Source organism: Pimephales promelas, chromosome 19, assembly GCF_988280905.1.
Source record: "Pimephales promelas chromosome 19, fPimPro1.hap1.1, whole genome shotgun sequence".
NCBI classification, from domain to species: domain Eukaryota; kingdom Metazoa; phylum Chordata; class Actinopteri; order Cypriniformes; family Leuciscidae; genus Pimephales; species Pimephales promelas.
This window is the reverse complement of record NC_142787.1, coordinates 9,483,478-9,506,567: the sequence shown is the minus strand read 5'-3', so window position 1 is coordinate 9,506,567 and position 23,090 is coordinate 9,483,478. Positions and strand designations below refer to the sequence as shown.

Genomic DNA, 23,090 nt, shown 5'->3' with positions numbered 1-23,090 from the left:
ACATCACAGTCCTGATTCGAAAGCATACAGTATCTTGAAGCAGCACTGTCCAGAGTACAGACGATTGGTGTATGACATCACAGTACTGATTCGAAAGCATACAGTATGATCTTGAAGCAGCACTGTACAGAGTACAGACGATTGGTGTATGACATCACAGTACTGATTCGAAAGCATGTATGATCTTGAAGCAGCCGAACAACCAATACTTATAAAAGTAATTGGATCAAACATAAAAAATTAAGTATTCCTAACTTTTCAACGTTTACTTAACATATAACAAAAAAATATAAGTTACTAGGTTCACTTAAATGTATGCATAAATAAAATAATAATAAAAAAAAACATAATGCATGTCAACTACTACAATAATTCAGCCCATTCTCACTCCCAAGGCGTCACCTAACTGACGCCTTGGGAAGCATTTGGACATGCTTCAATATCTGACGCTTTAGGCGCCCTTTAGCGTCAGTTAGATGACGCCATAGGATCGCGTGTACCCTACCCCCACCCCACACCTAAACCTAACCGCGTCCTCTAACTGACGCTTTCCTTTAGCGTCAGTTAGATGACGCCGTAGGATCGCGTCATGTAAGTGACGCTAAAGGGCGCCTAAAACGTCAAATATTGAAGCATGGTCAAAGGTGACGCCTTGGGGTGAGAATGCGTTGAATAATTGCATAAAAATTAAGTAAATCGATTGTATCATTTTAAGTAACTGTATGAGCCAGGTGATATAGGCTATGCAATTTCCCGTGATGCCTATCCAGACAAAAAATTATGAAACACATGTGAAGACGTTGAGAAGCGGTAAGCTTATTTTTTGTACTTAGGCCTATACACATGATCATTTATTGCATTTTTGGTCAAAAAATTTACTTTTAACTGAATTTTCAGAATTGCTACAAATTTTGCATCAACAATTAGAAACGTTTCTTACGAATGCAAACATTTGTAGTCTACATGTTAACGAATGAAATAAGTGTTTTGCACGCGAGTAGCTATATATTGTGTTTTTTCAAAATATATGACCATGATGTTGGCTCGTATATGCATTAATGGTGTGTTCACACCGAACACGAATTTAATTGCGATAGCAGAGTACATTCATAGTCAATGCAAAGACGCGAAGACGCATCATTCGCGCCGGGCGTCACGAATTGGGTGACTCGTTTGCCGCGAACGTCTTTCTCAGTAGAACATTTTTAACTTGAGCGGGCTGCGGAAGATTCAAGCGTCTAACTAGACGCGACGTGTTTGACACGTTCGGTGTGACCAATTCGGACTGCGCTCTCTCTCCCACGGATAGATTATAGGCCTACTTTATTAGCGAGTTGTTTTTGGATAAAACAAATGTACTTTGCATACTTACAAATTCCCATGTTCTCTATCTCTATTGTCTATAGGCCTACATGGATCGCGGAAAAGGGGGCCTTGGGCGCGGGTTAGCCTACTTTTGGTAACGTTAACATACAAATATTAAATTCGAAAGCACATTGCCTACAGATCCGTGTGCACGATTTATCATTAAATAATGGCAATCTTGATTCTAGCACAATATTATTCTTAAATGACAGCGACAATTCAGTAAATTAAACCTTCAAAATTATTATCAAAATAAGTAAATACCCTTTAAACAAAAGTTTAGCTTCAAACAAAGATTGTAGATCTTTACTGTTTTCCAGTAGTTACTGCTAAAATGTTTTTGAAGAGATTCGTTCATAACCTCTGGAGGAAAGTCATTAATTAACTTCTGTTTTGTTTAAATTAATAGATATTATTTAATAGACTATTTTTATATATATATTTATAGGCATTTAATAATGGACTAATTTGTTGCATTTAATTGTTTTTTATTGATTTTTGAAAAAATTACACACACACACACACACACTAAGATTGTTTAATATTTTTAAAAGAAGTCTCTTCCGCCCACCAAGCCTTCATTTCTTTGATCCAAGAAAAACTGTAATATTGTGACTATATTATTATTATTATTTTAACAACTATTTTCTATTTGAATATATTTTAAGATGCAATTTAAATACATAATAAAGTGAAATGCTTTATTGTGTGTGATTTGCATGTTATTTATTTTAAGACATGTAAGCTGAAGATCTAAACTAAGTTAAAATGGTTGGTTCAACTGATTTAATTGTCTTATTTTATATATATCAATGAGCTTAAATTTTAAGTTAACAGAACTAAGATTTGTTTTGATCTCACATGGCCTGCACTGTGTTGGATTTACTTAAAAGATATGTGCACATTTTTTGATACAAAAATGGTGCATATATATTTTAAGTAAATCCAACTCATAATTTTTTAGAGTGTGGACAATATGAAACTAAAACGACATAAGCTTAATTTAAAATGTCTTAGGAACTACTGGATATTTAGAGGTGGATAAACGCAATTGAAAGGTGGATAAACGCACTTTGGAGGTGCAAACGCAATTCCCGAATATTGGGAGGTGGGTAAACGGCATTTACGTGCATTTAGCCTCCACTACATCTCTGGGTGTATGTATGACATCACAGTACTGATTCGAAAGCATACAATATACAGTGATCAAATAAAGCAGCAGTATACAGAGTACAGACGATTGGTGTATGACATCACAGTACTGATTCGAAAGCATACAACATACAGTGATTAAATAGAAGCAGCACTATACAGAGTACAGACGATTGGTGTATGACATCACAGTACTGATTCGAAAGCATACAGCAGACAGTGATCGACAGCACTGTACAGAGTACAGACGATTGGTGTATGCAGAGGTGTAGTTGTAAAAAAAGAGGTGGGTAAACTATAAATTCTGGTGGACCAAGACGTGGTCACCAGGTAAGGTGGGCCACTGCCTACCGGTGTATGTGTGTCTCCTGATGACATTGCTATATAGGGAGGGCTCGACATTAAGCCTTTTCATACGCTAAGTAAATCTGCCTTTCACTTGTCCGAGTAAAAAAGTTGCTTGTTCGGATTTTTTTTTAAATTTGACTTATTCTTAAAAAATATTCTCATCACTGATATATCAGCTTTGATATTTAAATCACCATATTGTAATTTCTGCACCTTTAAAGGGCACCCCCTCCCCCAATATTATTAAATGTATATGCTTCATATTTCATTTTAAATTCCCACATTTGATCAATAAATTCAATTATCTCTAATAATAAGACACCATAGGGCTGTTACCCTAGGGGTTGATCAAATTAAATCATTTACACTGAAAAATTACAATTGCATGAAATAATGTTATGAAATTGATTTTAATTTACATATAAGAAAGAATGATGCTACTTTTAAACATTTAACACTAAACCGCCAGTAGGTGGTGGCAGGCGACCGTCTTAATGAGTGAAAAAGTTCGTCTTAGGTTTAACAACCTATACTAAATTAACTAAATTAAAGAAACTAAATTAACGACATAAGCTTAATTTAAAATGTCTTAGGAACTAGGATATTTAGAGGTGGATAAACGCAATTGAAAGGTGGATAAACGCACTTTGGAGGTGGGTAAACGCAATTCCCGAATATTGGGAGGTGCGTAAACGGCTTTTGTGCATTTAGCCTCCACTACATCCCTGGGTGTATGACATCACAGTACTGATTCGAAAGCGTATACTTTGATCACCTTGACGAAGCACTATACTGCAGTGTACAGACGATTGGTGTATGACATCACAGTACTGATTCGAAAGCATACACTATACTTTGATCACTTTGACGAAGCACTGGGGAGACCGGGGGCAATTGTAACAGGGGGCAATTGTACCACACTCAATTCCTCCAATCAGAAACAAGCTAGAGTGATGACACTTAATCTGTACATGCCCAATAGGATTCTCTCTCTATCTGTGGAAAAGAAGCGTGACATTTTCAACTTTAGCAGAAGTTATTAACGACAAACTGATTTTGAGGTGTGAAAGTTATTTTTTGGATGTACAGTATTTTTCTTCTGCTGTCTAAAGTTTAGATGTCTGTCAATTTAAACTTGTATACATTTTATCCCTAGGTTATTGATTAAAAACGAACATGAACAACACTGTAACACTGTGTTACAGTTGCCCCCGAGCCACAAGGTCCATTGTAATAAGCTTGTTTGTGTGTGTTGACATACTTTTCTGTTTAAAAAAAATGAACATATTTCACTAAATTCTATTGTAAAACTTCATTTTAAAAGGGTGTATTAAAATAAATGTTTGTTCCAGTATTAACAAATCATCAATTAACATTTTTTATATAAAATAATGTGTGTTTTATATGTGCTTGACAAAGTGGGAATAAATATAAACTCTTAAAATTAACAGCAGTAACGTGATTACTTTGACGTATGCTTTTATTTGAGATAAAGTGGGTTAATAGGAGTTATTTCTCAGTGTTACAATTGCCCCCACACTGCATTTAATTAAATATTTTAGTCTTGTACTTATAAGTGAAAATATATAAATTGTATTATTAATTAGTGCACATATATATGTTTCTTGTATCAAAAGATGACTAGTCTATCTCAAGTAGTTTGTGAGTTATTAAGGAAAATGTAAAATACCTTACAATTGCCCCCGGTCTCCCTTACAGACGATTGGTTTATGACATCACAGTCCTGATTCGAAAGCATACAGTATCTTGAACAGCACTGTACAGAGTACATACGATTGGTGTATGACATCACAGTACTGATTCGAAAGCATACAGTATCTTGAAGCAGCACTGTCCAGAGTACATACGATTGGTGTATGACATCACAGTCCTGATTCGAAAGCATACAGTATCTTGAAGCAGCACTGTCCAGAGTACAGACGATTGGTGTATGACATCACAGTACTGATTCGAAAGCATACAGTATGATCTTGAAGCAGCACTGTACAGAGTACAGACGATTGGTGTATGACATCACAGTACTGATTCGAAAGCATGTATGATCTTGAAGCAGCCGAACAACCAATACTTATAAAAGTAATTGGATCAAACATAAAAAATTAAGTATTCCTAACTTTTCAACGTTTACTTAACATATAACAAAAAAATATAAGTTACTAGGTTCACTTAAATGTATGCATAAATAAAATAATAAAAAAAAAAACATAATGCATGTCAACTACTACAATAATTGCATAAAAATTAAGTAAATCGATTGTATCATTTTAAGTAACTGTATGAGCCAGGTGATATAGGCTATGCAATTTCCCGTGATGCCTATCCAGACAAAAAATTATGAAACACATGTGAAGACGTTGAGAAGCGGTAAGCTTATTTTTTTGTACTTAGGCCTATACACATGATCATTTATTGCATTTTTGGTCAAAAAATTTACTTTTAACTGAATTTCAGAATTGCTACAAATTTTGCATCAACAATTAGAAACGTTTCTTACGAATGCAAACATTTGTAGTCTACATGTTAACGAATGAAATAAGTGTTTTGCACGCGAGTAGCTATATATTGTGTTTTTTCAAAATATATGACCATGATGTTGGCTCGTATATCAGCCCATTCTCACCCCCAAGGCGTCACCTAACTGACGCCTTGGGAAGCATTTGGACATGCTTCAATATCTGACGCTTTAGGCGCCCTTTAGCGTCAGTAAGATGACGCCCTAGGATCGCGTGTACCCTACCCCCACCCCACACCTAAACCTAACCGCGTCCTCTAACAGACGCTTTCCTTTAGCGTCAGTTAGATGACGCCGTAGGATCGCGTCATGTAAGTGACGCTAAAGGGCGCCTAAAACGTCAAATATTGAAGCATGGTCAAAGGTGACGCCTTGGGGTGATAATGCGTTGCGTATATGCATTAATGGTGGGTTCACACCGAACGCGAATTTAATTGCGATAGCAGAGTACATTCATAGTCAATGCAAAGACGCGAAGACGCATCATTCGCGCCGGGCGTCACGAATTGGGTGACTCGTTTGCCGCGAACGTCTTTCTCAGTAGAACATTTTTAACTTGAGCGGGCTGCGGAAGATTCAAGCGTCTAACTAGACGCGACGTGTTTGACACGTTCGGTGTGACCAATTCGGACTGCGCTCTCTCTCCCACGGATAGATTATAGGCCTACTTTATTAGCGAGTTGTTTTTGGATAAAACAAATGTACTTTGCATACTTACAAATTCCCATGTTCTCTATCTCTATTGTCTATAGGCCTACATGGATCGCGGAAAAGGGGGCCTTGGGCGCGGGTTAGCCTACTTTTGGTAACGTTAACATACAAATATTAAATTCGAAAGCACATTGCCTACAGATCCGTGTGCACGATTTATCATTAAATAATGGCAATCTTGATTCTAGCACAATATTATTCTTAAATGACAGCGACAATTCAGTAAATTAAACCTTCAAAATTATTATCAAAATAAGTAAATACCCTTTAAACAAAAGTTTAGCTTCAAACAAAGATTGTAGATCTTTACTGTTTTCCAGTAGTTACTGCTAAAATGTTTTTGAAGAGATTCGTTCATAACCTCTGGAGGAAAGTCATTAATTAACTTCTGTTTTGTTTAAATTAATAGATATTATTTAATAGACTATTTTTTTATATATATTTATAGGCATTTAATAATGGACTAATTTGTTGCATTTAATTGTTTTTTATTGATTTTTGAAAAAATTACACACACACACACACACACACACACTAAGATTGTTTAATATTTTTAAAAGAAGTCTCTTCCGCCCACCAAGCCTTCATTTCTTTGATCCAAGAAAAACTGTAATATTGTGACTATATTATTATTATTATTATTTTAACAACTATTTTCTATTTGAATATATTTTAAGATGCAATTTAAATAAATAATAAAGTGAAATGCTTTATTGTGTGTGATTTGCATGTTATTTATTTTAAGACATGTAAGCTGAAGATCTAAACTAAGTTAAAATGGTTGGTTCAACTGATTTAATTGTCTTATTTTATATATATCAATGAGCTTAAATTTTAAGTTAACAGAACTAAGATTTGTTTTGATCTCACATGGCCTGCACTGTGTTGGATTTACTTAAAAGATATGTGCACATTTTTTGATACAAAAATGGTGCATATATATTTTAAGTAAATCCAACTCATCATTTTTTAGAGTGTGGACAATATGAAACTAAAACGACATAAGCTTAATTTAAAATGTCTTAGGAACTACTGGATATTTAGAGGTGGATAAACGCAATTGAAAGGTGGATAAACGCACTTTGGAGGTGCAAACGCAATTCCCGAATATTGGGAGGCGGGTAAACGGCATTTACGTGCATTTAGCCTCCACTACATCTCTGGGTGTATGTATGACATCACAGTACTGATTCGAAAGCATACAATATACAGTGATCAAATAAAGCAGCAGTATACAGAGTACAGACGATTGGTGTATGACATCACAGTACTGATTCGAAAGCATACAACATACAGTGATCAAATAGAAGCAGCACTATACAGAGTACAGACGATTGGTGTATGACATCACAGTACTGATTCGAAAGCATACAGCAGACAGTGATCGACAGCACTGTACAGAGTACAGACGATTGGTGTATGCAGAGGTGTAGTTGTAAAAAAAGAGGTGGGTAAACTATAAATTCTGGTGGACCAAGACGTGGTCACCAGGTAAGGTGGGCCACTGCCTACCGGTGTATGTGTGTCTCCTGATGACATTGCTATATAGGGAGGGCTCGACATTAAGCCTTTTCATACGCTAAGTAAATCTGCCTTTCACTTGTCCGAGTAAAAAAGTTGCTTGTTCGGATTTTTTTTTAAATTTGACTTATTCTTAAAAAATATTCTCATCACTGATATATCAGCTTTGATATTTAAATCACCATATTGTAATTTCTGCACCTTTAAAGGGCACCCCCTCCCCCAATATTATTAAATGTATATGCTTCATATTTCATTTTAAATTCCTACATTTGATCAATAAATTCAATTATCTCTAATAATAAGACACCATAGGGCTGTTACCCTAGGGGTTGATCAAATTAAATCATTTACACTGAAAAATTACAATTGCATGAAATAATGTTATGAAATTGATTTTAATTTACATATAAGAAAGAATGATGCTACTTTTAAACATTTAACACTAAACCGCCAGTAGGTGGTGGCAGGCGACCGTCTTAATGAGTGAAAAAGTTCGTCTTAGGTTTAACAACCTATACTAAATTAACTAAATTAAAGAAACTAAATTAACGACATAAGCTTAATTTAAAATGTCTTAGGAACTAGGATATTTAGAGGTGGATAAACGCAATTGAAAGGTGGATAAACGCACTTTGGAGGTGGGTAAACGCAATTCCCGAATATTGGGAGGTGCGTAAACGGCTTTTGTGCATTTAGCCTCCACTACATCCCTGGGTGTATGACATCACAGTACTGATTCGAAAGCGTATACTTTGATCACCTTGACGAAGCACTATACTGCAGTGTACAGACGATTGGTGTATGACATCACAGTACTGATTCGAAAGCATACACTATACTTTGATCACTTTGACGAAGCACTGGGGAGACCGGGAGCAATTGTAACAGGGGGCAATTGTACCACACTCAATTCCTCCAATCAGAAACAAGCTAGAGTGATGACACTTAATCTGTACATGCCCAATAGGATTCTCTCTCTATCTGTGGAAAAGAAGCGTGACATTTTCAACTTTAGCAGAAGTTATTAACGACAAACTGATTTTGAGGTGTGAAAGTTATTTTTTGGATGTACAGTATTTTTCTTCTGCTGTCTAAAGTTTAGATGTTTGTCAATTTAAACTTGTATACATTTTATCCCTAGGTTATTGATTAAAAACGAACATGAACAACACTGTAACACTATGTTACAGTTGCCCCCGAGCCACAAGGTCCATTGTAATAAGCTTGTTTGTGTGTGTTGACATACTTTTCTGTTAAAAAAAAAATGAACATATTTCACTAAATTCTATTGTAAAACTTCATTTTAAAAGGGTGTATTAAAATAAATGTTTGTTCCAGTATTAACAAATCATCAATTAACATTTTTTATGTAAAATAATGTGTGTTTTATATGTGCTTGACAAAGTGGGAATAAATATAAACTCTTAAAATTAACAGCAGTAACGTGATTACTTTGACGTATGCTTTTATTTGAGATAAAGTGGGTTAATAGGAGTTATTTCTCAGTGTTACAATTGCCCCCACACTGCATTTAATTAAATATTTTAGTCTTGTACTTATAAGTGAAAATATATAAATTGTATTATTAATTAGTGCACATATATATGTTTCTTGTATCAAAAGATGACTAGTCTATCTCAAGTAGTTTGTGAGTTATTAAGGAAAATGTAAAATACCTTACAATTGCCCCCGGTCTCCCTTACAGACGATTGGTTTATGACATCACAGTCCTGATTCGAAAGCATACAGTATCTTGAAGCAGCACTGTCCAGAGTACAGACGATTGGTGTATGACATCACAGTACTGATTCGAAAGCATACAGTATGATCTTGAAGCAGCACTGTACAGAGTACAGACGATTGGTGTATGACATCACAGTACTGATTCGAAAGCATATGATCTTGAAGCAGCCGAACAACCAATACTTATAAAAGTAATTGGATCAAACATAAAAAATTAAGTATTCCTAACTTTTCAACGTTTACTTAACATATAACAAAAAAATATAAGTTACTAGGTTCACTTAAATGTATGCATAAATAAAATAATAATAAAAAAAAAACATAATGCATGTCAACTACTACAATAATTCAGCCCATTCTCACTCCCAAGGCGTCACCTAACTGACGCCTTGGGAAGCATTTGGACATGCTTCAATATCTGACGCTTTAGGCGCCCTTTAGCGTCAGTTAGATGACGCCATAGGATCGCGTGTACCCTACCCCCACCCCACACCTAAACCTAACCGCGTCCTCTAACTGACGCTTTCCTTTAGCGTCAGTTAGATGACGCCGTAGGATCGCGTCATGTAAGTGACGCTAAAGGGCGCCTAAAACGTCAAATATTGAAGCATGGTCAAAGGTGACGCCTTGGGGTGAGAATGCGTTGAATAATTGCATAAAAATTAAGTAAATCGATTGTATCATTTTAAGTAACTGTATGAGCCAGGTGATATAGGCTATGCAATTTCCCGTGATGCCTATCCAGACAAAAAATTATGAAACACATGTGAAGACGTTGAGAAGCGGTAAGCTTATTTTTTGTACTTAGGCCTATACACATGATCATTTATTGCATTTTTGGTCAAAAAATTTACTTTTAACTGAATTTCAGAATTGCTACAAATTTTGCATCAACAATTAGAAACGTTTCTTACGAATGCAAACATTTGTAGTCTACATGTTAACGAATGAAATAAGTGTTTTGCACGCGAGTAGCTATATATTGTGTTTTTTCAAAATATATGACCATGATGTTGGCTCGTATATGCATTAATGGTGTGTTCACACCGAACGCGAATTTAATTGCGATAGCAGAGTACATTCATAGTCAATGCAAAGACGCGAAGACGCATCATTCGCGCCGGGCGTCACGAATTGGGTGACTCGTTTGCCGCGAACGTCTTTCTCAGTAGAACATTTTTAACTTGAGCGGGCTGCGGAAGATTCAAGCGTCTAACTAGACGCGACGTGTTTGACACGTTCGGTGTGACCAATTCGGACTGCGCTCTCTCTCCCACGGATAGATTATAGGCCTACTTTATTAGCGAGTTGTTTTTGGATAAAACAAATGTACTTTGCATACTTACAAATTCCCATGTTCTCTATCTCTATTGTCTATAGGCCTACATGGATCGCGGAAAAGGGGGCCTTGGGCGCGGGTTAGCCTACTTTTGGTAACGTTAACATACAAATATTAAATTCGAAAGCACATTGCCTACAGATCCGTGTGCACGATTTATCATTAAATAATGGCAATCTTGATTCTAGCACAATATTATTCTTAAATGACAGCGACAATTCAGTAAATTAAACCTTCAAAATTATTATCAAAATAAGTAAATACCCTTTAAACAAAAGTTTAGCTTCAAACAAAGATTGTAGATCTTTACTGTTTTCCAGTAGTTACTGCTAAAATGTTTTTGAAGAGATTCGTTCATAACCTCTGGAGGAAAGTCATTAATTAACTTCTGTTTTGTTTAAATTAATAGATATTATTTAATAGACTATTTTTATATATATATTTATAGGCATTTAATAATGGACTAATTTGTTGCATTTAATTGTTTTTTATTGATTTTTGAAAAAATTACACACACACACACACACACTAAGATTGTTTAATATTTTTAAAAGAAGTCTCTTCCGCCCACCAAGCCTTCATTTCTTTGATCCAAGAAAAACTGTAATATTGTGACTATATTATTATTATTATTTTAACAACTATTTTCTATTTGAATATATTTTAAGATGCAATTTAAATAAATAATAAAGTGAAATGCTTTATTGTGTGTGATTTGCATGTTATTTATTTTAAGACATGTAAGCTGAAGATCTAAACTAAGTTAAAATGGTTGGTTCAACTGATTTAATTGTCTTATTTTATATATATCAATGAGCTTAAATTTTAAGTTAACAGAACTAAGATTTGTTTTGATCTCACATGGCCTGCACTGTGTTGGATTTACTTAAAAGATATGTGCACATTTTTTGATACAAAAATGGTGCATATATATTTTAAGTAAATCCAACTCATCATTTTTTAGAGTGTGGACAATATGAAACTAAAACGACATAAGCTTAATTTAAAATGTCTTAGGAACTACTGGATATTTAGAGGTGGATAAACGCAATTGAAAGGTGGATAAACGCACTTTGGAGGTGCAAACGCAATTCCCGAATATTGGGAGGTGGGTAAACGGCATTTACGTGCATTTAGCCTCCACTACATCTCTGGGTGTATGTATGACATCACAGTACTGATTCGAAAGCATACAACATACAGTGATCAAATAGAAGCAGCACTATACAGAGTACAGACGATTGGTGTATGACATCACAGTACTGATTCGAAAGCATACAGCAGACAGTGATCGACAGCACTGTACAGAGTACAGACGATTGGTGTATGCAGAGGTGTAGTTGTAAAAAAAGAGGTGGGTAAACTATAAATTCTGGTGGACCAAGACGTGGTCACCAGGTAAGGTGGGCCACTGCCTACCGGTGTATGTGTGTCTCCTGATGACATTGCTATATAGGGAGGGCTCGACATTAAGCCTTTTCATATAAGTAAATCTGCCTTTCACTTGTCCGAGTAAAAAAGTTGCTTGTTCGGATTTTTTTTTAAATTTGACTTATTCTTAAAAAATATTCTCATCACTGATATATCAGCTTTGATATTTAAATCACCATATTGTAATTTCTGCACCTTTAAAGGGCACCCCCTCCCCCAATATTATTAAATGTATATGCTTCATATTTCATTTTAAATTCCTACATTTGATCAATAAATTCAATTATCTCTAATAATAAGACACCATAGGGCTGTTACCCTAGGGGTTGATCAAATTAAATCATTTACACTGAAAAATTACAATTGCATGAAATAATGTTATGAAATTGATTTTAATTTACATATAAGAAAGAATGATGCTACTTTTAAACATTTAACACTAAACCGCCAGTAGGTGGTGGCAGGCGACCGTCTTAATGAGTGAAAAAGTTCGTCTTAGGTTTAACAACCTATACTAAATTAACTAAATTAAAGAAACTAAATTAACGACATAAGCTTAATTTAAAATGTCTTAGGAACTAGGATATTTAGAGGTGGATAAACGCAATTGAAAGGTGGATAAACGCACTTTGGAGGTGGGTAAACGCAATTCCCGAATATTGGGAGGTGCGTAAACGGCTTTTGTGCATTTAGCCTCCACTACATCCCTGGGTGTATGACATCACAGTACTGATTCGAAAGCGTATACTTTGATCACCTTGACGAAGCACTATACTGCAGTGTACAGACGATTGGTGTATGACATCACAGTACTGATTCGAAAGCATACACTATACTTTGATCACTTTGACGAAGCACTGGGGAGACCGGGAGCAATTGTAACAGGGGGCAATTGTACCACACTCAATTCCTCCAATCAGAAACAAGCTAGAGTGATGACACTTAATCTGTACATGCCCAATAGGATTCTCTCTCTATCTGTGGAAAAGAAGCGTGACATTTTCAACTTTAGCAGAAGTTATTAACGACAAACTGATTTTGAGGTGTGAAAGTTATTTTTTGGATGTACAGTATTTTTCTTCTGCTGTCTAAAGTTTAGATGTCTGTCAATTTAAACTTGTATACATTTTATCCCTAGGTTATTGATTAAAAACGAACATGAACAACACTGTAACACTGTGTTACAGTTGCCCCCGAGCCACAAGGTCCATTGTAATAAGCTTGTTTGTGTGTGTTGACATACTTTTCTGTTAAAAAAAATGAACATATTTCACTAAATTCTATTGTAAAACTTCATTTTAAAAGGGTGTATTAAAATAAATGTTTGTTCCAGTATTAACAAATCATCAATTAACATTTTTTATATAAAATAATGTGTGTTTTATATGTGCTTGACAAAGTGGGAATAAATATAAACTCTTAAAATTAACAGCAGTAACGTGATTACTTTGACGTATGCTTTTATTTGAGATAAAGGGTTAATAGGAGTTATTTCTCAGTGTTACAATTGCCCCCACACTGCATTTAATTAAATATTTTAGTCTTGTACTTATAAGTGAAAATATATCAATTGTATTATTAATTAGTGCACATATATATGTTTCTTGTATCAAAAGATGACTAGTCTATCTCAAGTAGTTTGTGAGTTATTAAGGAAAATGTAAAATACCTTACAATTGCCCCCGGTCTCCCTTACAGACGATTGGTTTATGACATCACAGTCCTGATTCGAAAGCATACAGTATCTTGAAGCAGCACTGTCCAGAGTACAGACGATTGGTGTATGACATCACAGTACTGATTCGAAAGCATACAGTATGATCTTGAAGCAGCACTGTCCAGAGTACAGACGATTGGTGTATGACATCACAGTACTGATTCGAAAGCATGTATGATCTTGAAGCAGCCGAACAACCAATACTTATAAAAGTAATTGGATCAAACATAAAAAATTAAGTATTCCTAACTTTTCAACGTTTACTTAACATATAACAAAAAAATATAAGTTACTAGGTTCACTTAAATGTATGCATAAATAAAATAATACAAAAAAAAAACCATAATGCATGTCAACTACTACAATAATTGCATAAAAATTAAGTAAATCGATTGTATCATTTTAAGTAACTGTATGAGCCAGGTGATATAGGCTATGCAATTTCCCGTGATGCCTATCCAGACAAAAAATTATGAAACACATGTAAAGACGTTGAGAAGCGGTAAGCTTATTTTTTGTACTTAGGCCTATACACATGATCATTTATTGCATTTTTGGTCAAAAAATTTACTTTTAACTGAATTTCAGAATTGCTACAAATTTTGCATCAACAATTAGAAACGTTTCTTACGAATGCAAACATTTGTAGTCTACATGTTAACGAATGAAATAAGTGTTTTGCACGCGAGTAGCTATATATTGTGTTTTTTCAAAATATATGACCATGATGTTGGCTCGTATATGCATTAATGGTGTGTTCACACCGAACGCGAATTTAATTGCGATAGCAGAGTACATTCATAGTCAATGCAAAGACGCGAAGACGCATCATTCGCGCCGGGCGTCACGAATTGGGTGACTCGTTTGCCGCGAACGTCTTTCTCAGTAGAACATTTTTAACTTGAGCGGGCTGCGGAAGATTCAAGCGTCTAACTAGACGCGACGTGTTTGACACGTTCGGTGTGACCAATTCGGACTGCGCTCTCTCTCCCACGGATAGATTATAGGCTTTATTAGCGAGTTGTTTTTGGATAAAACAAATGTACTTTGCATACTTACAAATTCCCATGTTCTCTATCTCTATTGTCTATAGGCCTACATGGATCGCGGGAAAGGGGGCCTTGGGCGCGGGTTAGCCTACTTTTGGTAACGTTAACATACAAATATTAAATTCGAAAGCACATTGCCTACAGATCCGTGTGCACGATTTATCATTAAATAATGGCAATCTTGATTCTAGCACAATATTATTCTTAAATGACAGCGACAATTCAGTAAATTAAACCTTCAAAATTATTATCAAAATAAGTAAATACCCTTTAAACAAAAGTTTAGCTTCAAATAAAGATTGTAGATCTTTACTGTTTTCCAGTAGTTACTGCTAAAATGTTTTTGAAGAGATTCGTTCATAACCTCTGGAGGAAAGTCATTAATTAACTTCTGTTTTGTTTAAATTAATAGATATTATTTAATAGACTATATATATATATATATATATATATATATATATATATATATATTTACAGGCATTTAATAATGGACTAATTTGTTGCATTTAATTGTTTTTTATTGATTTTTGAAAAAATTACACACACACACACACACTAAGATTGTTTAATATTTTTAAAAGAAGTCTCTTCCGCCCACCAAGCCTTCATTTCTTTGATCCAAGAAAAACTGTAATATTGTAACTATATTATTATTATTATTTTAACAACTATTTTCTATTTGAATATATTTTAAGATGCAATTTAAATAAATAATAAAGTGAAATGCTTTATTGTGTGTGATTTGCATGTTATTTATTTTAAGACATGTAAGCTGAAGATCTAAACTAAGTTAAAATGGTTGGTTCAACTGATTTAATTGTCTTATTTTATATATATCAATGAGCTTAAATTTTAAGTTAACAGAACTAAGATTTGTTTTGATCTCACATGGCCTGCACTGTGTTGGATTTACTTAAAAGATATGTGCACATTTTTTGATACAAAAATGGTGCATATATATTTTAAGTAAATCCAACTCATCATTTTTTAGAGTGTGGACAATATGAAACTAAAACGACATAAGCTTAATTTAAAATGTCTTAGGAACTACTGGATATTTAGAGGTGGATAAACGCAATTGAAAGGTGGATAAACGCACTTTGGAGGTGCAAACGCAATTCCCGAATATTGGGAGGTGGGTAAACGGCATTTACGTGCATTTAGCCTCCACTACATCTCTGGGTGTATGTATGACATCACAGTACTGATTCGAAAGCATACAATATACAGTGATCAAATAAAGCAGCAGTATACAGAGTACAGACGATTGGTGTATGACATCACAGTACTGATTCGAAAGCATACAACAGTGATCAAATAGAAGCAGCACTATACAGAGTACAGACGATTGGTGTATGACATCACAGTACTGATTCGAAAGCATACAGCAGACAGTGATCGACAGCACTGTACAGAGTACAGACGATTGGTGTATGCAGAGGTGTAGCTGTAAAAAAAGAGGTGGGTAAACTATAAATTCTGGCGGACCAAGACGTGGTCACCAGGTAAGGTGGGCCACTGCCTACCGGTGTATGTGTGTCTCCTGATGACATTGCTATATAGGGAGGGCTCGACATTAAGCCTTTTCATACGCTAAGTAAATCTGCCTTTCACTTGTCCGAGTAAAAAAGTTGCTTGTTCGGATTTTTTTTAAATTTGACTTATTCTTAAAAAATATTCTCATCACTGATATATCAGCTTTGATATTTAAATCACCATATTGTAATTTCTGCACCTTTAAAGGGCACCCCTCCCCCAATATTATTAAATGTATATGCTTCATATTTCATTTTAAATTCCTAAATTTGATCAATAAATTCAATTATCTCTAATAAAAAGACACCATAGGGCTGTTACCCTAGGGGTTGATCAAATTAAATCATTTACACTGAAAAATTACAATTGCATGAAATAATGTTATGAAATTGATTTTAATTTACATATAAGAAAGAATGATGCTACTTTTAAACATTTAACACTAAACCGCCAGTAGGTGGTGGCAGGCGACCGTCTTAATGAGTGAAAAAGTTCGTCTTAGGTTTAACAACCTATACTAAATTAACTAAATTAAAGAAACTAAATTAACGACATAAGCTTAATTTAAAATGTCTTAGGAACTAGGATATTTAGAGGTGGATAAACGCAATTGAAAGGTGGATAAACGCACTTTGGAGGTGGGTAAACGCAATTCCCGAATATTGGGAGGTGCGTAAACGGCTTTTGTGCATTTAGCCTCCACTACATCCCTGGGTGTATGACATCACAGTACTGATTCGAAAGCGTATACTTTGATCACCTTGACGAAGCACTATACTGCAGTGTACAGACGATTGGTGTATGACATCACAGTACTGATTTGATCACTTTGACGAAGCACTGGGGAGACCGGGGGCAATTGTAACAGACTCAATTCCTCCAATCAGAAACAAGCTAGAGTGATGACACTTAATCTGTACATGCCCAATAGGATTCTCTCTCTATCTGTGGAAAAGAAGCGTGACATTTTCAACTTTAGCAGAAGTTATTAACGACAAACTGATTTTGAGGTGTGAAAGTTATTTTTTGGATGTACAGTATTTTTCTTCTGCTGTCTAAAGTTTAGATGTCTGTCAATTTAAACTTGTATACATTTTATCCCTAGGTTATTGATTAAAAACGAACATGAACAACACTGTAACACTGTGTTACAGTTGCCCCCGAGCCACAAGGTCCATTGTAATAAGCTTGTTTGTGTGTGTTGACATACTTTTCTGTTAAAAAAAAAAAACATATTTCACTAAATTCTATTGTAAAACTTCATTTTAAAAGGGTGTATTAAAATAAATGTTTTTTCCAGTATTAACAAATCATCAATTAACATTTTTTATATAAAATAATGTGTGTTTTATATGTGCTTGACAAAGTGGGAATAAATATAAACTCTTAAAATTAACAGCAGTAACGTGATTACTTTGACGTATGCTTTTATTTGAGATAAAGTGGGTTAATAGGAGTTATTTCTCAGTGTTACAATTGCCCCCACACTGCATTTAATTAAATATTTTAGTCTTGTACTTATAAGTGAAAATATATAAATTGTATTATTAATTAGTGCACATATATATGTTTCTTGTATCAAAAGATGACTAGTCTATCTCAAGTAGTTTGTGAGTTATTAAGGAAAATGTAAAATACCTTACAATTGCCCCCGGTCTCCCTTACAGACGATTGGTTTATGACATCACAGTCCTGATTCGAAAGCATACAGTATCTTGAAGCAGCACTGTACAGAGTACATACGATTGGTGTATGACATCACAGTACTGATTCGAAAGCATACAGTATGATCTTGAAGCAGCACTGTACAGAGTACAGACGATTGGTGCACTCAAAAAAATGATTCATTGGATGAACTCAATTAAGTTGTGGGCAGGATTTCCATCCAATAAATATATGTAGTCCCAACTCAAATTGAGTACATCCATTCAACAGAATTTAAATGAGTTAGCCTAACTTATTTTTATCAAATACTTACAACAGTATGTAATTGAGTTCTCCTAACTAAATTTTACCAAATACAGCTTAAATAAAATAATTACATTAACTAAATGAAATTGATTTTCATTTGACCAACTCAAACTTACTTAATTATTTGAAATTATCATCAATTAAACATATAAATCATTTTTCATTTGATCCATTAACATACACGTGAGACAAAACTGTTTTTTTATTTTTATTTTATTTTTTATTGAAATACATTTACATTTAAACTTCATTTCCTTAGAACCCCTCCAATCAAAAAATGTTTTTTTTTTCCTGTTGGATGTTTGAGTTTCACCATGGTGAATGATGCCAAATAGAATGAACTTGACTCCACAACTCCAACGTCCTCAGGCTCCTGATCCCCATCACTTCCGGTCACATGACTGTGGTTGCTAGGTCCCTTTCTGCATCCTCGGTCGCCGGTGCCTGAACACCACAAACACAGAAAACACAGCAAGTGTTAAATAAAGATGGACATAGAAATAAGGTGACATAAAGTGATGCTGGGCTCCACAGGTGATGGCATCAGACACAAAAATACATATAGAAAAGCATTTGTCCATTATCAACAGCACAACTTCATCCCCCAGGCCAACAGAACTCTAAACAATCTCCCCACTCCAAGCACACACACTCACACTCCCCCCCCTAAATTCAAAAAACATGTACGATCACTTGTCTACAGCAGTACATAAGAACACCTCTGTAGGGCTGGGTGATTTGGCCTAAAAAATCCCAGATTTTTTCACAAAAATATCCGATTTACGATTTAAAACTATTTTTTTCCTCTCCCTACTTAAAATCAATCTGTAGACGACAAAGAAATTGTTCAAAACAAGTTTTAACTTTATTCCCTTCTGGGATATTATCTGGATTAAAGTGCAATCAGAAACAACAAGCCAAAAAGACAAGAGGGCAGGCCCTGTCATTGTAAATAGTGTAAATATAACATAACATAAAATGGGTGGATTGGGGGGATGTGTAAAAAAAAAAAAAAACTCACAATGTTTATTGTGATTGTCAAAGTATTTGGTAACTAAATTTTTTTATTAAGTTTATTAACTATGTAACACAATGTTTACATGGTACAAAGACTGGTATGCTATTGTTTTTATTATTGCTTAATACAAATTTCAATTCAATTCTTGTGATTTTGATTCGGATATTGATTCAATATCAATTCGTTTGGGTAAATATTAGGTACAGTAGATATCCTACCTTAATGTGTTATGTTAATTGTTCTCCAAAAATAAATCACTTAATGCTATAATACAGAGAGACCCTGTCAGCTGGTATTAGGTTAAAACCAACTCAAATTAAATATGTGTTTTTATAACAACAAACAACATTATAATATTTGAATGATATAGGTAAAAATATAATAAATGTGTAATATAGTTATCATATTTAGCAAAATACTCCTCTCTATAGTAATTATTTTAAGTCCAACTAACATGCATGTTATGGCTAATTGAAGGGCATTCCTGAGGTAAATGTAACGTTAGGTGACATGTTGTTCTCCAGCTGTTTTATGGACATCTTTCCGCGGTTGAAAAACACTGATCGATCGATTTTATTACATTACGGTAAGTTAGTAGTAAAGAGTAACAGATGATCGGTTCACGTACCGCTTGAACTGAGCTCTGCGATCTTTCATGTCATATTTAGTGACAAGTGCCAAAACGGTGTTTATTGTTTGAATTTTGTAATAAAATTGACAGAATCTGATGAGAATAGGCTATGTTTCATATGAATAGTAGCCTAACTTTTCTCTGCGTGAGAAAATGCATGTGTGCATGAGAGCGTGTAAAAAGTGACAATTGCGTCTCTCACAGTGTTCATTTGCCATGTTGTTTGTGTATCTCTATCTTGGCAAGCCCTGAGTCCAGTCAGAACCACAGGAGCTCAGAGGTTGTTAAAGAGAAAACCGATTTTCATTAAAAAAATAAATAAAATCGACGTAAACTACACATTCAAATTAATCGATAAAATCAATTTATCGCCCAGCCCTAGGGTCTGTCAATATAAATAGTGTGTCATGGGAGACGTAAGGGAGTAACAGTTCAACACTACATGACAAACATATTGTGATGAATTTACCAGATATTCTTTGAAGATGGTGTCTGGATCTTCATTGAGGTAGATGATGCATCTCAGGATACACTCCCTCCTGGTGTTGATGTTGTCACGCTGAAGCAGGGGTTAAAAATGAGACACAATTTAGCCAAATGTGGTTGTTCTGGTGACACAGAGAAGGAGCAGGTTGTCTAATTTAGATTAGAGGGTAATTTCAGTCTGAACAGGATGCCTAACCCCTAAATGCCCCCAACAAGCAAGTTGGTAGTTTTCTTGCATGTTTTACATTGGTGTGTGAGTGGATGAACCAAATAATCGGTGTATGTACATGGATATTAATAACTGCCCCTTAAGTTCCCATGAACTGCCTAAAATGTTGCAAACAACAAATACCTGCTAGCTAATTGCAAACTGCATTCTTTGCACTGCCACATTCATAATCCTAAAAAGGAGAATAAAGACAATTAGCACATATCACATGACAATGATGCAAATAAGTTTGTGCTAGAATTGAGCAAGTAATGCTAGTCTTACCTACTATTAATAGGAGGTTGCCGTAAACTGCTTTTCAACTTCAACTGCAAAAGATGAGATGCATATATTAGAGGTGTGAGCAATGGAGCAAATACTCAGGCAATGAAACCAAATAAAAGTAATTATTAATTATAGTCAAACACGTTAATACATTGCTTAATATTGTAGGTTGAACTGAAGTAGAGCACCTATTAATATGAATGATTTTTAAATTTTAACATGCAATACAGATACAGATTTAAATACTGTGACTTTAAAAAATCTTTAAATTAAATCAAACCACTTTTCCTAAAGTAAAACAGTCTTCCTTTTAATTAATGATATATGCATTATTTAGAACTACTTGCATACATCATTCTTTCAAGCATATTTATTTGTATGAATTAAATATAATTAATCCTTAAAGCTATAACAAACAGTGAATGGTTTTCTTTTTTGTTGCTTGACCACTATTAAGGACACACATCGGATCATGTCCAATGACATGCTGAATTTCACTGACGCACATCCGATACACTCACAACTGTTTTAAGACATAACCGACATAGTTTACGTGAATACTGTCCAAAATGGACATTTAGACATAATGTTGTGTATTATGTCCATTCAGACACGAAAGAGAGCGCAGTTTAAGACTCGCGCGCTGTGTGTGCGCCCAGAAAACCGTAATGATTACGTTAGAGCTCTTTTTTTGCGTCCTCACTCTTATTCAGATCTAACGTTGTATGTCTGCTCTACTGAAATGTGCGCATCTACCACAGACGCAGGACATCAGTTCTGACTGAATCGCTTCCCAAATAGTCACTATTTGACATTTTCGTCGTTTTTATTGTCAATAGAAAATGTCAATAGGTTTTCGTCATAGTTTTTGTCATTCAAAACTAGGTTTTATTTAGTTATCGTCTCGTTTTAAAAATGTCGTTGACGAAAATAATATAACACTGGCCGCCATTAATGACACATGGCGAAAAAAACGCATAACATTACCCAATGTCCAACGCGCCCGGTCGGTTGACGGCTTTGCTTTGGACTTTGGACCTTGGCTGCTAACGCTTGTCGCGACCATAATTAGACACACAAACAGAAATTCGGCATCTCTCGTCCGAAATTGCGGCGATGAAGAGTAGTGAACACATAATTTAACCAAAGCAGTCAACGTGACTAACCTTAAAGTACAAAAGTAGCACTTAACCACCAAAGTTAACCTTAGCAAGCAACTCCCTTCAGCTTTAAAGAGTGAAATTAGGCTCACTTAACGTTAACTGATGCACACATCTCAGCCTATATTACTGTATTAATGATAATTGACAGTAAGATACTTTCTAATCAACAAATGAATACTTACCAAGTAGTAGATATTCGCCTTTACGTACTCTCGTCCACCCTCTGCCTTGGCGTTGCACTGAGAGAATGAGACGAGATGGGCGAAAAGACCGCGCTGACTCGCACATGCGCAAAGGGCGGTCCCACATGAAACTTTTTTTGGGCGATCCAACGTAAATCAATCTCATAGGTGGAGCTATTAATAAATTTTTAGTTAGACCACTTAAATATATATACATATGATCTTAAATAGATATATTTACATAAATCAAATTGTTTTTAAATGTGTCACCTCTAAGAAGGCCTTGAATCATTTTTTTGAGTGTGTATGACATCACAGTACTGATTCGAAAGCATGTATGATCTTGAAGCAGCCGAACAACCAATACTTATAAAAGTAATTGGATCAAACATAAAAAATTAAGTATTCCTAACTTTTCAACGTTTACTTAACATATAACAAAAAAATATAAGTTACTAGGTTCACTTAAATGTATGCATAAATAAAATAATAAAAAAAAAACATAATGCATGTCAACTACTACAATAATTGCATAAAAATTAAGTAAATCGATTCTATCATTTTAAGTAACTGTATGAGCCAGGTGATATAGGCTATGCAATTTCCCGTGATGCTTATCCAGACAAAAAATTATGAAACACATGTGAAGACGTTGAGAAGCGGTAAGCTTATTTTTTGTACTTAGGCCTATACACATG

General features: G+C 34.8%; 1 long non-coding RNA gene across 1 annotated transcript; it reads right to left on the bottom strand.

Moving 5' to 3' along the window:
* Positions 1-18,637: 18,637 nt before the first annotated feature.
* LOC148970735 (uncharacterized) lies at positions 18,638-22,683 on the bottom strand. Its single transcript, XR_016147783.1, has 5 exons — positions 22,393-22,683; positions 21,052-21,091; positions 20,907-20,955; positions 20,538-20,627; positions 18,638-18,863 (listed from the first exon to the last, which is right to left on the bottom strand). It is a non-coding gene; the product is annotated as an uncharacterized LOC148970735 (long non-coding RNA).
* Positions 22,684-23,090: the final 407 nt, after the last annotated feature.